General features: G+C 49.5%; 1 pseudogene; it reads right to left on the bottom strand.

The window, feature by feature from the left end:
• Positions 1–13,800, bottom strand: part of LOC135571100 (methionine--tRNA ligase, cytoplasmic-like) — a 28,589-nt pseudogene that overhangs the window by 6,902 nt on the left and 7,887 nt on the right.

Genomic DNA, 13,800 nt, shown 5'->3' with positions numbered 1-13,800 from the left:
AACTATATTCTGGTAATTACCAATTGAACATATGTGGTGGTACTTAATGAATATGATGTCAGAAATTGTCATCTGAGACATTCTCATCAATGATAAGATGACAAACTCTACAGTGGCAAGTCTACACATCAGAGTTATCGGATTCACATGGAATTGTTGTTCAATTGAAATATGTTTGAATATGAAATTATTGGTGAAAAGATTCAAATGTAATTTTAGCTTCCAAATGAGAGATTTGGGTTTTCAGTAAGTTAGGGCTCAATCAGTGGCCCACCCACGTGAAGAGACATTGGTTATAACCAATGAAACACGAGACTCTCCTTTCCTATATAAAGCCTTGACGACAATATAACCTCCTGTTCCGAGGATGGCGGTCCATATGTTGAAAAGGACTAACATGTCAACTACAAACGAAGCCAACCTCAGCGTGAGCTTTGGTTCTGCCACAGGTGTGAACTTTGAACTCTTATTCGCGCTCAGAAGTGATACCTCCTAGCCGTTGAGTTAGCAACAGCAGCTGAAAAGGCTGGGCTAGGAAAGGACAGAGTATCCCATCTACCACACAATGACGACACTACAACGTAGTACATTTCACTCAGAAGAGACACTTTTCAAAGGACAAAGGACTCTGTTGGGCAACACGGCCTTCCATCTACCACTAACCTATTAAAGCGCAGCTCAGAGTAAATATTTATTGCATTTTCCTTTTCCAAATGGGCAGTAATTTAGAATGCATAGGATATTGTATTTACGATAGCACAGATTTTCCCTTTGTTCCTCAGTCTTCCCGCTCTTTCACTCAACACTGGAGTGTTAACAGTGACAGTAATATGGAGTGTTAACAGTGTCTACAGTAATATGGAGCATTAAGTGTCTACAGTAATGTTAAGTGAACACCAATTGTATCACTCCATACAGAACACACAGCAAGGTGAGATACCCGGTTTGGCTTCTTCTAACAGTCCTCTGGCTGGAAGGAGGGATTGAGTGACAAGATTTAGATAAAAGGCCCACTCCTGAATTTTAAAAAAACAAAACGGCTGCCCTGCCACTGTGGATTTGAGGAGGGATGGAGGAGGAGAGATCATCGATTCCCCTGCACCTATTCAAGGTCGCATCAACGCACCCCTTCTTGAAACCGTCTTGAGCCTTATAATATAATTCTTATTATAATACACTAAGCTAAGAGAGCAGCACTGTCTGAGGACAATACCACTGAACAATATGACCGTTGTCCGTTTGGCATTTCATCTACCTACCTGTTGAAATATCAAAGTAACCATCCTGGAATTGTATAAAAACACTCTTTTTGGTTCAAGTAAATGTTCCTTTCACTACCAGTATCTAATTTACACTATTTTAGTCTGTCATCGTTTAACCTTCACCACTGTACTGACCTGCTGTCCTCCAAACCTCTTCTTCAGAGACTCAATCTGTTCGGATCTAGTTTCTGGAACAACGGGCTGACCTGTCAATCGGAGTGAGAGAGCGAGAGAGACTTTGGGAGAGACAGAGAGAGACAGGGACAGAGAGAGAGACAGGGAGAGACAGGGACAGAGAGAGAGACAGGGACAGAGCGAGACAGGGACAGAGCGAGACAGGGACAGAGCGAGACAGGGACAGAGCGAGACAGGGACAGAGCGAGACAGGGACAGAGAGAGACAGGGACAGAGAGAGAGAGAGACAGAGAGAGACAGGGACAGAGACAGAGAGAGAGACAGGGACAGAGAGAGACAGGGACAGAGAGAGAGACAGGGAGAGACAGGGACAGAGAGAGAGACAGGGACAGAGAGAGAGACAGGGACAGAGAGAGACAGGGACAGAGAGAGACAGGGACAGAGAGAGACAGGGACAGAGAGAGACAGGGACAGAGAGAGACAGGGACAGGGAGAGACAGGACAGAGTAAAGACAGGGCAGGGAGAGACAGGGACAAATGGGACAGAGAGAGAGACAGGGAGAGACAGGGACAGGGACAGAGAGAGACAGGGACTTTGGGAGAGTCAGGGACAGACAGGGACAGAGAAGACAGGGACAGTGAGAGACAGGGACAGAGAGAGACAGAGTTAGACAGGGACAGAGTAACAGGGACAGAGAGAGACAGGGACAGTGGAGAGACAGGGACAGGGAGAGACAGGGACAGAGCCTGCCCTGTGGATTTGAGGAGGGATGGAGGAGGAGAGGCGACAGGGAGAGACAGGGACAGAGAGAGAGACAGGGACTGTGGATTTGAGGAGGAGAGAGGGACAGAGAGAGAGACAGGAGAGACAGGGACAGAGAGAGACAGGGAGAGACAGGGACAGACAGGGACAGAGAGAGACAGGGACAGAGAGAGACAGGGACAGAGAGAGACAGGGACAGACAGGGACAAGAGAGACAGGGACCGAGAGAGACAGGGACAGAGAGAGACAGGGTTGAAACAGGGACAAGAGAGACAGGAGAGAGATAAAAGACAGAGACAGAGAGGGACAGAGAAATGAGAGACAGAGACAGAGAGAGACAGGGACAGAGAGAGACAGGGACAGAGAGAGACAGGGACAGACAGAGAGAGACAGGGACAGAGAGAGACAGGGACAGAGAGAGACAGGGACAGAGAGAGACAGGGACAGAGAGAGACAGGGACAGAGAGACAGGGACAGAGAGAGACAGAGAGAGACAGGGACAGAGAGAGACAGAGACAGAGAGAGACAGGGACAGAGAGAGACAGGGACAGAGAGAGAGACAAGGACAGAGAGAGACAGAGAGAGACAGGGACAGAGAGAGACAGGGACAGAGAGAGACAGAGACAGGGACAGAGAGAGACAGGGACAGAGAGAGACAGGGACAGAGAGAGACAGGGACAGAGAGAGACAGAGACAGAGAGAGACAGGGACAGAGAGAGACAGGGAGAGACAGGGACAGAGAGAGACAGGGACAGAGAGAGACAGGGACAGAGAGAGACAGGGACAGAGAGAGACAGGGACAGAGAGAGACAGGGACAGAGAGAGACAGGGATAGAGAGAGACAGAGACAGGAGAGACAGAGACAGGGAGAGACAGAGACAGGGACAGAGTGAGACAGGGACAGAGAGAGACAGGGACAAAGAGAGACAGGGACAGAGAGAGACAGAGAGAGACAGGGACAGAGAGAGACAGGGACAGAGAGAGACAGGGACAGAGAGAGACAGGGATAGAGAGAGACAGGGACAGAGCGAGACAGGGACATGAAGGAGTTGGAATTTAGACAACTTTATAGTACAAAATCAGACAAGTAATATGGATATATATGATTAGATATAGATATAAAAATAAAATATGGACAGAAATGCCCAAATGTCTCCAAGACAAGAAGATTATACTGCTAAGAGCTACTGAGTCTCTAATCAACATCAAGAAGATTATACTGCTAAGAGAGAGTCTCTAATCAACATCAACATCGTAGAAATATAATGGAACACATGATTAATTTCCCTCTGTTCATATCTAAGAGATCTCTCCTCACCGTGCCAATGTGTTCACATCTAAGGGATCACTCACCGAGCCAAGTGTTCATATCTAACAGACCTCAGGAGTTGCCAATGTTAGACAACGATTCTATAGTGCCAAAATCAGACCTCACCGTGCCAATATAAAAATAAAAATATGTCCTCCAAATGCCCAATGTGATCAAGAAGATTATCACCGTGCCAATGTGCATATCTAACAGAGTCTCCTAATCAACATCAAGAAGATTCCTCACTGTGCCAATGTGAGCTAACAGAGTCTCTCAATGCCAAACATCAACAGATCTCTCCTCAGCCAATGTGTTACATCTAACAGATCTTCATGTGCCAATGTGTTCATATCTAACAGATCTCTCCTCACTGTGCCAATGTGTTCACATCTAACAGATCTCTCCTCACTGTGCCAATGTGTTCACATCTAACAGATCTCTCCTCACCGTGCCAATGTGTTCATATCTAACCGATCTCTCCTCACCGTGCCAATGTGTTCATATCTAACCGATCTCTCCTCACCGTGCCAATGTGTTCATATCTAACAGATCTCTCCTCACTGTGCCAATGTGTTCATATCTAACCGATCTCTCCTCACCGTGCCAATGTGTTCATATCTAACCGATCTCTCCTCACCGTGCCAATGTGTTCATATCTAACAGATCTCTCCTCACTGTGCCAATGTGTTCATATCTAACCGATCTCTCCTCACCGTGCCAATGTGTTCATATCTAACAGATCTCTCCTCACTGTGCCAATGTGTTCATATCTAACCGATCTCTCCTCACCGTGCCAATGTGTTCATATCTAACCGATCTCTCCTCACCGTGCCAATGTGATGCCCGGCGGGCAGAGAGCAGACAAAGTTCCCTGTGCCCTGCAGCAGGGTCCCGGTAACGGAGGGCGGAGCGTTCAGCTGCTGGCGGATGGTCTGACTGACCGTTGGCATGTAGGGCTGGAGCATGACGGACAGCAGGCACGCCACATTCACAGACACACCGGTCACTGTACCCGATCGCTGCCTGGAAGAGAGGGGGGGGGGCATTACTGAGAGAGAGGGGGACAGCAGGCACGCCACATTCACAGACACACCGGTCACTGTACCCGATCGCTGCCTGGAAGAGAGGGGGCATTACTGAGAGAGAGAGGGGGACAGCAGGCACGCCACATTCACAGACACACCGGTCACTGTACCCGATCGCTGCCTGGAAGAGAGGGGGGGGTGGCATTACTGAGAGAGAGAGGGGGACAGCAGGCACGCCACATTCACAGAGAGAGAGAGGGAGGAAGGGCATTACTGAGAGAGAGAGGGAGGGAGGGCATTACTGAGAGAGAGAGGGAGGGAGGTCATTACTGAGAGAGAGGGAGGGGGCATTACTGAGAGAGAGAGAGAGGGAGGGGGGGGCATTACTGAGAGAGAGAGAGGGGGGGGCATTACTGAGAGAGAGAGGGGGAGGCATTACTGAGAGAGAGAGGGAGGGAGGGCATTACTGAGAGAGAGGAGGGGGGGGGCATTACTGAGAGAGAGAGAGAGAGAGAGAGAGGGGGAGGGCATTACTGAGAGAGAGAGGGAGGGAGGGCATTACTGAGAGAGAGGGAGGGAGGGCATTACTGAGAGAGAGAGGGAGGGAGAGAGAGGGAGGGAGGGCATTACTGAGAGAGAGAGAGGGAGGGAGGGCATTACTGAGAGAGAGAGGGGAGGGGAGGCATTACTGAGAGAGAGAGGGAGGGAGGGCATTACTGAGAGAGAGAGAGGGAGGGGGGCATTACTGAGAGAGAGAGGGGGAGGGCATTACTGAGAGAGAGAGGGAGGGAGGGCATTACTGAGAGAGAGAGGGAGGGAGGGCATTACTGAGAGAGAGAGGGAGGGAGGGCATTACTGAGAGAGAGAGGGAGGGAGGGCATTACTGAGAGAGAGAGGGGAGGGCATTACTGAGAGAGAGAGAGGGAGGGCATTACTGAGAGAGAGAGGGAGGGAGGGCATTACTGAGAGAGAGAGAGGAGGGAGGGGGGGCATTACTGAGAGAGAGAGGGAGGGAGGGCATACTGAGAGAGAGAGGGAGGGAGGGCATTACTGAGAGGGAGGAGGACAGAGAGAGGGACAGAGTGAAAGAGAGAGAAAAGTCAACATGCCAATTAAGGATCTGGCTAAAAAAATACTTGAATCAATTATAGAACCTATTGCCCTTTATGGTTGTGAGGTCTGGGGTCCGCTCACCAACCAAGAATTTACAAAATGAGACGAAAACCAAATTGAGACTCTGCATGCAGAGCAGAATTAGGCCGATACCCGCTAATGATCAAAATCCAGAAAAGAGCCGTTAAATTCTATAACCACCTAAAAGGAAGCGATTCACAAGCCTTCCATAACAAAGCCATCACCTACAGAGAGATGAACCTGGAGAAGAGTCCCCTAAGCAAGCTGGTCCTGGGGCTCTGTTCACAAACACACCTACAGAGAGATGAACCTGGAGAAGAGTCCCCTGCCAGCTGGTGCTGGGGCTCTGTTCACAAACACAAACACACCCCACAGAGCCATCACCTACAGAGAGATGAACCTGGAGAAGAGTCCCTCTGCCAGCTGGGCTGGGGCTCTGTTCACAAACACAAACACACCCCACAGAGCCATCACCTACAGAGAGATGAACCTGGAGAAGAGCTAAGCAAGCTGGTCCTGGGGCTCTGTTCACAAACACACCCTACAGAGAGATGAACCTGGAGAAGAGTCCCCACAAGCCTGGTCCTGGGGCTCTGTTCACAAACACAAACACACCCTACAAAGCCATCACCTACAGAGAGATGAACCTGGAGAAGAGTCCCCTAAACAAGCTGGTCCTGGGGCTCTGGTCCAGAGAGATGAACCTGGAGAAGAGGCAAGCTGGTCCTGGGGCTCTGTTCACAAACACAAACACACCCTACAGAGCCATCACCTACAGAGAGATGAACCTGGAGAAGAGTCCCCTAAGCAAGCTGGTCCTGGGGCTCTGTTCACAAACACACCCTACAGAGATGAACCTGGAGAAGAGTCCCCTAAGCAAGCTGGTCCTGGGGCTCTGTTCACAAACACAAACACACCCTACAGAGCCATCACCTACAGAGAGATGAACCTGGAGAAGAGTCCCCCAGCTGGTCCTGGGGCTCTGTTCACAAACACAAACAGACCCCACAGAGCCCCAGGACAGCAGCACAATTAGACCCAACCAAATCATGAGAAAACAAAAAGATAATTACTTGACACATTGGAAAGAATTAACAAAAACAGAGCAAACTAGAATGCTATTTGGCCCTAAACAGAGAGTACACAGCGGCAGAATACCTGACCACTGTGACTGACCCAAACTTAAGGAAAGCTTTGACTATGTACAGACTCAGTGAGCATAGCCTTGCTATTGAGAAAGGCCGCCGTAGGCAGACCTGGCTCTCAAGAGAAGACAGGCTATGTGCTCACTGCCCACAAAATGAGGTGGAAACTGAGCTGCACTTCCTAACCTCCTGCTAAATGTTTAACCATATTAGAGAGACATATTCCCCCCAGATCACACAGATCCACAAAAATAATTTGGAAACAAATCCAATTTTGATAAACTCCCATATCTACTGGTTGAAATTCCACAGCGTGCATCACAGCAGCAAGATGTGTGACCTGTAGAGAGAGAGACAGACAGACAGACAGACAGACAGACAGACAGACAGACAGACAGACAGACAGACAAACCTGTCTGTTTCGTCTCCTTTAATTTTCTTCCAGGGTTCGTTGACCTGGATGTACTGGTTACCGTGGCGAGAGATGTTGAGGATACACTTCAGGGCATCACGGATCCTGATAGCGTGAACAGAACAGAACAGATCCTGATAGGGTGAACAGAACAGAACCTGATAGGGTGAACAGAACAGAACAGAACCTGATAGGGTGAACAGAACAGATCCTGATAGGGTGAACAGAACAGAACCTGATAGGGTGAACAGAACAGAACCTGATAGGGTGAACAGAACAGAACCTGATAGGGTGAACATAACAGATCCTGATAGGGTGAACAGAACAGAACCTGATAGGGTGAACAGAACAGAACCTGATAGGGTGAACAGAACAGAACAGAACCTGATAGGGTGAACAGAACAGAACCTGATAGGGTGAACAGAACAGAACCTGATAGGGTGAACAGAACAGAACCTGATAGGGTGAACAGAGAACAGAACCTGATAGGGTGAACAGAACAGAACAGAACCTGATAGGGTGAACAGAACAGAACCTGATAGGGTGAACAGAACAGAACCTGATAGGGTGAACAGAACAGAATCAGCAACACTTATTTCAAAGTGTGTTGTACATTATGGTGGTGCTGCTTCAACACGAACTCTCCAGACCAAGACACAAAATATAAACTTCAACATCAACTCTCCAGACCAAGACACAAAATATAGACTTCAACATCAACTCTCCAGACCAAGACACAAAATATAGACTTCAACATCAACTCTCCAGACCAAGACACAAAATATAGACTTCAACATCAACTCTCCAGACCAAGACACAAAATATAAACTTCAACATCAACTCTCCAGACCACGACACAAAATATAAACTTCAACATCAACTCTCCAGACCACGACACAAAATATAAACTTCAACATCAACTCTCCAGACCGACACAAAATATAAACTTCAACATCAACTCTCCAGACCAAGACCCAAAATATAAACTTCAACATCAACTCTCCAGACCAAGACACAAAATATAAACTTCAACATCAACTCTCCAGACCAAGACACAAAATATAAACTTCAACATCAACTCTCCAGACCAAGACACAAAATATAAACTTCAACATTTCCAGACCAAGACACAAAATATAAATCAACATCAACTCTCCAGACCAAGACACAAAATATAAACTTCAACATCAACTCTCCAGACCAAGACACAAAATATAAACTTCAACATCAACTCTCCAGACCAAGACACAAAATATAAACTTCAACATCAACTCTCCAGACCACGACACAAAATATAAACTTCAACATCAACTCTCCAGACCACGACACAAAATAAAAACTTCAACATTTGTAAGTCGCTCTGGATAAGAGCGTCTGCTAAATGACTTAAATGTAATGTAAATGTAAACATCAACTCTCCAGACCACGACACAAAATATAAACTTCAACATCAACTCTCCAGACCACGACACAAAATATAAACTTCAACATCAACTCTCCAGACCACGACACAAAATATAAACTTCAACATCAACTCTCCAGACCACGACACAAAATATAAACTTCAACATCAACTCTCCAGACCACGACACAAAATATAGACTTCAACATCAACTCTCCATTCTTTTCAGACACTCCTAAAACTGTGTCAGTGCAAGTGTGTGTGTGTGTGTGTGTGAGACGAGCAGCATTTTAACAACTTGTTCTTACTTGACTCTGTCCATGAGGTTAATGTACTGCTTCAGCTCCCATCCCACCTGAGCCAACAGTCTCTTGTCATCCTGCTGAAGAGCCATGGCAGGGACACAGCTCTCAAAGAACTTACTGACAAACATACCAGCCCTGAGAGAGGGAGAGGTGGGGGGGGAGGGAGGAGAGGGGAGGAAGAGAGGAGAGGGGAGGAAGAGAGGGAGGGAGGGAGGAGAGGAGAGGAAGAGAGGGAGGAGGGAGGAGAGGGAGGAAGAGAGGAGAGGGAGGAGAGGGAGAGGGGAGGAGAGAGAGGGAGGGGAGGGAGGAGAGGGGAGGAAGAGAGGAGAGGGGGAGGAGAGAGGGAGGGAGGGAGGAGAGGGGAGGAAGAGAGGAGAGGGGAGGAAGAGAGGGAGGGAGGGAGGAGAGGGAGAGGGAGGGGAGGGAGGAGAGGGGAGGAAGAGAGGAGAGGGGAGGAGAGAGGAGAGGGGGGAGGAGAGAGGGAGGGAGGGAGGAGAGAGGAGAGGAAGAGAGGAGAGGGGAGGAGAGAGGGAGGGAGGGAGGAGGGGAGGAAGAGAGGGAGAGGAGAGAGGGAGGGAGGAGAGGGGAGGAAGAGAGGAGAGGGGAGGAGAGAGGGAGGGAGGGAGGAGAGGGGAGGAAGAGAGGGAGAGAGGGAGGGGGGAGGGAGAGGGGAGGAAGAGAGGGAGGGAGGGAGGAGAGGGAGGAAGAGAGGGAGGGAGGGAGGAGAGGGGAGGAAGAGAGGGAGGGAGGGAGGAGAGGGGAGGAAGAGAGGGAGGAGAGGGGAGGAAGAGAGGGAGGGAGGGAGGAAGAGAGGGAGGGAGGGAGGAGAGGGGAGGAAGAGAGGGAGAGAGGAGGGAGGGAGGGAGAGGGAGGAGAGAGAGAGAGAGAGAGAGGGAGGGAGGAGGGAGAGGGGAGGAAGAGAGGGACGAAGAGAGAGAGAGAGAGAGGGACGGAGGAAGGGACGGAGGGAGGGGGAAGAGAGGGAGGAAGAGAGAGAGAGAGAGAGGGAGGGGGGGGGGGAGAGAGAGTTCATCACAAGCAATTCCTTACATTTCCCAATGTGTTGACTTCAGCACTTAGATGGGCTTAAATGATTAATTCCAATACTTATCATTTATTTAACGATTTAAAATAAAACACAACAACCTGAATAATAAATGACACATTTCCAGGTTTAGAGATTCAGCTGTTTGTCCTCTACCTCTCCTGCTACAGACCCAGCCTCTACCTCTCCTGCTACAGACCCAGCCTCTACCTCTCCTGCTACAGACCCAGCCTCTACCTCTCCTGCTACAGACCCAGCCTCTACCTCTCCTGCTACAGACCCAGCCTCTACCTCTCCTGCTACAGACCCAGCCTCTACCTCTACCTCCTGCTACAGACCCAGCCTCTACCTCTCCTGCTACAGACCCAGCCTCTACCTCTCCTGCTACAGACCCAGCCTCTACCTCTCCTGCTACAGACCCAGCATCTACCTCTCCTGCTACAGACCCAGCATCTACCTCTCCTGCTACAGACCCAGCATCTACCTCTCCTGCTACAGACCCAGCCTCTACCTCTCCTGCTACAGACCCAGCCTCCCCTCTCCTGCTACAGACCCAGCCTCTACCTCTCCTGCTACAGACCCAGCCTCTACCTCTCCTGCTACAGACCCAGCCTCTACCTCTCCTGCTACAGACCCAGCCTCTACCTCTCCTGCTACAGACCCAGCCTCTACCTCTCCTGCTACAGACCCAGCCTCACCTCTCCTGCTACAGACCCAGCCTCTACCTCTCCTGCTACAGACCCAGCCTCTACCTCTCCTGCTACAGACCCAGCCTCTACCTCTCCTGCTACAGACCCAGCCTCTACCCTCCTGCTACAGACCCAGCCTCTACCTCTCCTGCTACAGACCCAGCCTCTACCCCCTCCTGCTACAGACCCAGCCTCTACCTCTCCTGCTACAGACCCAGCCTCCTACCCCTCCTGCTACAGACCCAGCCTCTACCTCTCCTGCTACAGACCCAGCCTCTACCTCTCCTGCTACAGACCCAGCCTCTACCTCCTGCTACAGACCCAGCCTCTACCTCTCCTGCTACAGACCCAGCCTCTACCTCTCCTGCTACAGACCCAGCCTCTACCTCTCCTGCTACAGACCCAGCCTCTACCTCTCCTGCTACAGACCCAGCCTCTACCTCTCCTGCTACAGACCCAGCCTCTACCACCTCTCCTGCTACAGACCCAGCCTCTACCTCTCCTGCTACAGACCCAGCCTCTACCTCTCCTGCTACAGACCCAGCCTCTACCCTCCTGCTACAGACCCAGCCTCTACCTCTCCTGCTACAGACCCAGCCTCTACCTCTCCTGCTACAGACCCAGCCTCTACCTCTCCTGCTACAGAACCTGTTGAAACCCAGCCTCTACCTCTCCTGCTACAGACCCAGCCTCTACCTCTCCTGCTACAGACCCAGGCTCTACCTCTCCTGCTACAGACCCAGGCTCTACCTCTCCTGCTACAGAACCTGTTGAAACCCATCCTCTACCTCTCCTGCTACAGACCCAGCCTCTACCTCTCCTGCTACAGACCCAGCCTCTACCTCTCCTGCTACAGAACCTGTTGAGTCCCAGCCTCTACCTCTCCTGCTACAGAACCTGTTGAGTCCCAGTCTCTACCTCTCCTGCTACAGAACCTGTTGAGTCCCAGCCTCTACCGCTCCTGCTACAGACCCAGCCTCTACCTCCTGCTACAGACCCAGCCTCTACCTCTCCTGCTACAGACCCAGCCTCTACCTCTCCTGCTACAGAACCTGTTGAGTCCCAGCCTCTACCTCTCCTGCTACAGAACCTGTTGAGTCCCAGTCTCTACCTCTCCTGCTACAGAACCTGTTGAGTCCCAGCCTCTACCGCTCCTGCTACAGACCCAGCCTCTACCTCTCCTGCTACAGACCCAGCCTCTACCTCTCCTGCTACAGACCCAGCCTCTACCTCTCCTGCTACAGAACCTGTTGAACCCATCCTCTACCTCTCCTGCTACAGAACCTGTTAAGTCCCAGCCTCTACCTCTCCTGCTACAGACCCAGCTCTACCTCTCCTGCTACAGACCCAGCCTCTACCTCTCCTGCTACAGAACCTGTTGAAACCCAGGCTCTACCTCTTCTGACCCAGAACCTGTTGAGGCCCATCCTCTACCTGTCCTGCTACAGTACCTGTTGATGAAGTTGCCCAGGTTATTGAGCAGCTCAGAGTTGTTCTTGGTGGCCATGTCGACCCAGGAGAAGGCGAGTCCTGTCCCTCGGGACGGAGGTACAGCAGGTAGAATCGCCACACGTCAGAGGGGATGCCCGTATCCTTGGCCATGTCACCAAACACACCAACACCTCGACTCTTAGAGAACTTGGTGTCCTCGTAGTTCAGGTACTCTGAGAGGAAACACCGACACGTGGTTCATTTCATCTTATCCACCACGACTGACAACGGCAAGTGGATTCAACTGGGTAACAACGGCTTAACATGAACAGTCAACAACCGCAGTGGGAAAACTAAAAATGAAATATCTAAAATATGAAATGTATTGTCTATAATATTAATAAGGATTTCAAGTTTCACCAACACTAAAGCCCTTTGTGTGTATGCGTGTATGTATGTATGTATGTATGTATGTATGTGTGTGTGTGTGTGTGTGTGTGTGTGTGTGTGTGTGTGTGTGTGTGTGTATGTATGTATGTATGTATGTATGTATGTGTGTGTGTGTGTGTGTGTATGTTACCTGTAGCCACCAGGTGGTTGACCAGTGTATAGTTGTCCTGTGCTCCCAGTAGAGAGCAGGGGAACACCACACTGTGGAACGGAACATTGTCCTTGGCCATGAAGTTATACAGCTCCACCTGGTGGTAGAATCCAGGAATTACATGATGTGGTAGAATACAGGAATTACATGATGTTATACAGCTCCACCTGGTGGTAGAATACAGGAATTACATGATGTGGTAGAATACAGGAATTACATGATGTTATACAGCTCCACCTGGTGGTAGAATACAGGAATTACATGATGTTATACAGCTCCACCTGGTGGTAGAATAAAGGAATTACATTATGTTATACCCGCTCCACCTGGTGGTAGAATAAAGGAATTACATGATGTTATACAGCTCCACCTGTTGGTAGAATACAGGAATTACATGTTATACAGCTCTACCTGGTGGTAGAATACAGGAATTACATGATGTTATACAGCTCCACCTGGTGGTAGAATACAGGAATTACATGTTATACAGCTCTACCTGGTGGTAGAATACAGGAATTACAGATCCAAACATGTCTGGAATATATCAGAAATTCAGTCCTGGATGTCTGCAATGTATGAAGGATTGTTTTCAGAATTAACACACCTGACTGAGCTAATTAGTTGAATTTGATATGATTAAGTGTTGATCCACTGGGAGACTAGAAGGTTGTAGAACTGAAGTCTACAGCTGGGTGGAGTTGGGTTTAAAGAGACGAGAAGGCTGTAAACATCACATAGTATGACCTGATTGGTAGACACACTGTACCTGCTGTGGGTTCTTCCACCACTTCTCCCATTGGTCAGTGTAGTTGGCTGTGATGGACAGGTAACCAATAGGAGCGTCAAACCACACGTAGAACACCTGGAGACGAAAGAAGAGGAAGATGATTACTTCCTGAATGGGGGGAGAGAGAAAACAGAGTGTGTGTGTTCAAGAGAATGAGAGAGAGATAAAGAGAAAGAGAGCTAGAGAACGAGAGAGAGCTAGAGAAAGAGAACGAGAGAGAGCTAGAGAAAGAGAACGAGAGAGCTAGAGAAAGAGAGCTAGAGAAAGAGAGCTAGAGAAAGAGAGCTAGAGAAAGAGAGAGCTAGAGAAAGAGAACGAGAGAGAGCTAGAGAACGAGAGAGAGCTAGAGAACGAG

This window comes from Oncorhynchus nerka, unplaced genomic scaffold (assembly GCF_034236695.1).
Source record: "Oncorhynchus nerka isolate Pitt River unplaced genomic scaffold, Oner_Uvic_2.0 unplaced_scaffold_771, whole genome shotgun sequence".
NCBI classification, from domain to species: domain Eukaryota; kingdom Metazoa; phylum Chordata; class Actinopteri; order Salmoniformes; family Salmonidae; genus Oncorhynchus; species Oncorhynchus nerka.
The sequence above is the reverse complement of the archived record's forward strand: the minus strand, read 5'-3'. Positions and strand labels throughout refer to the sequence as shown.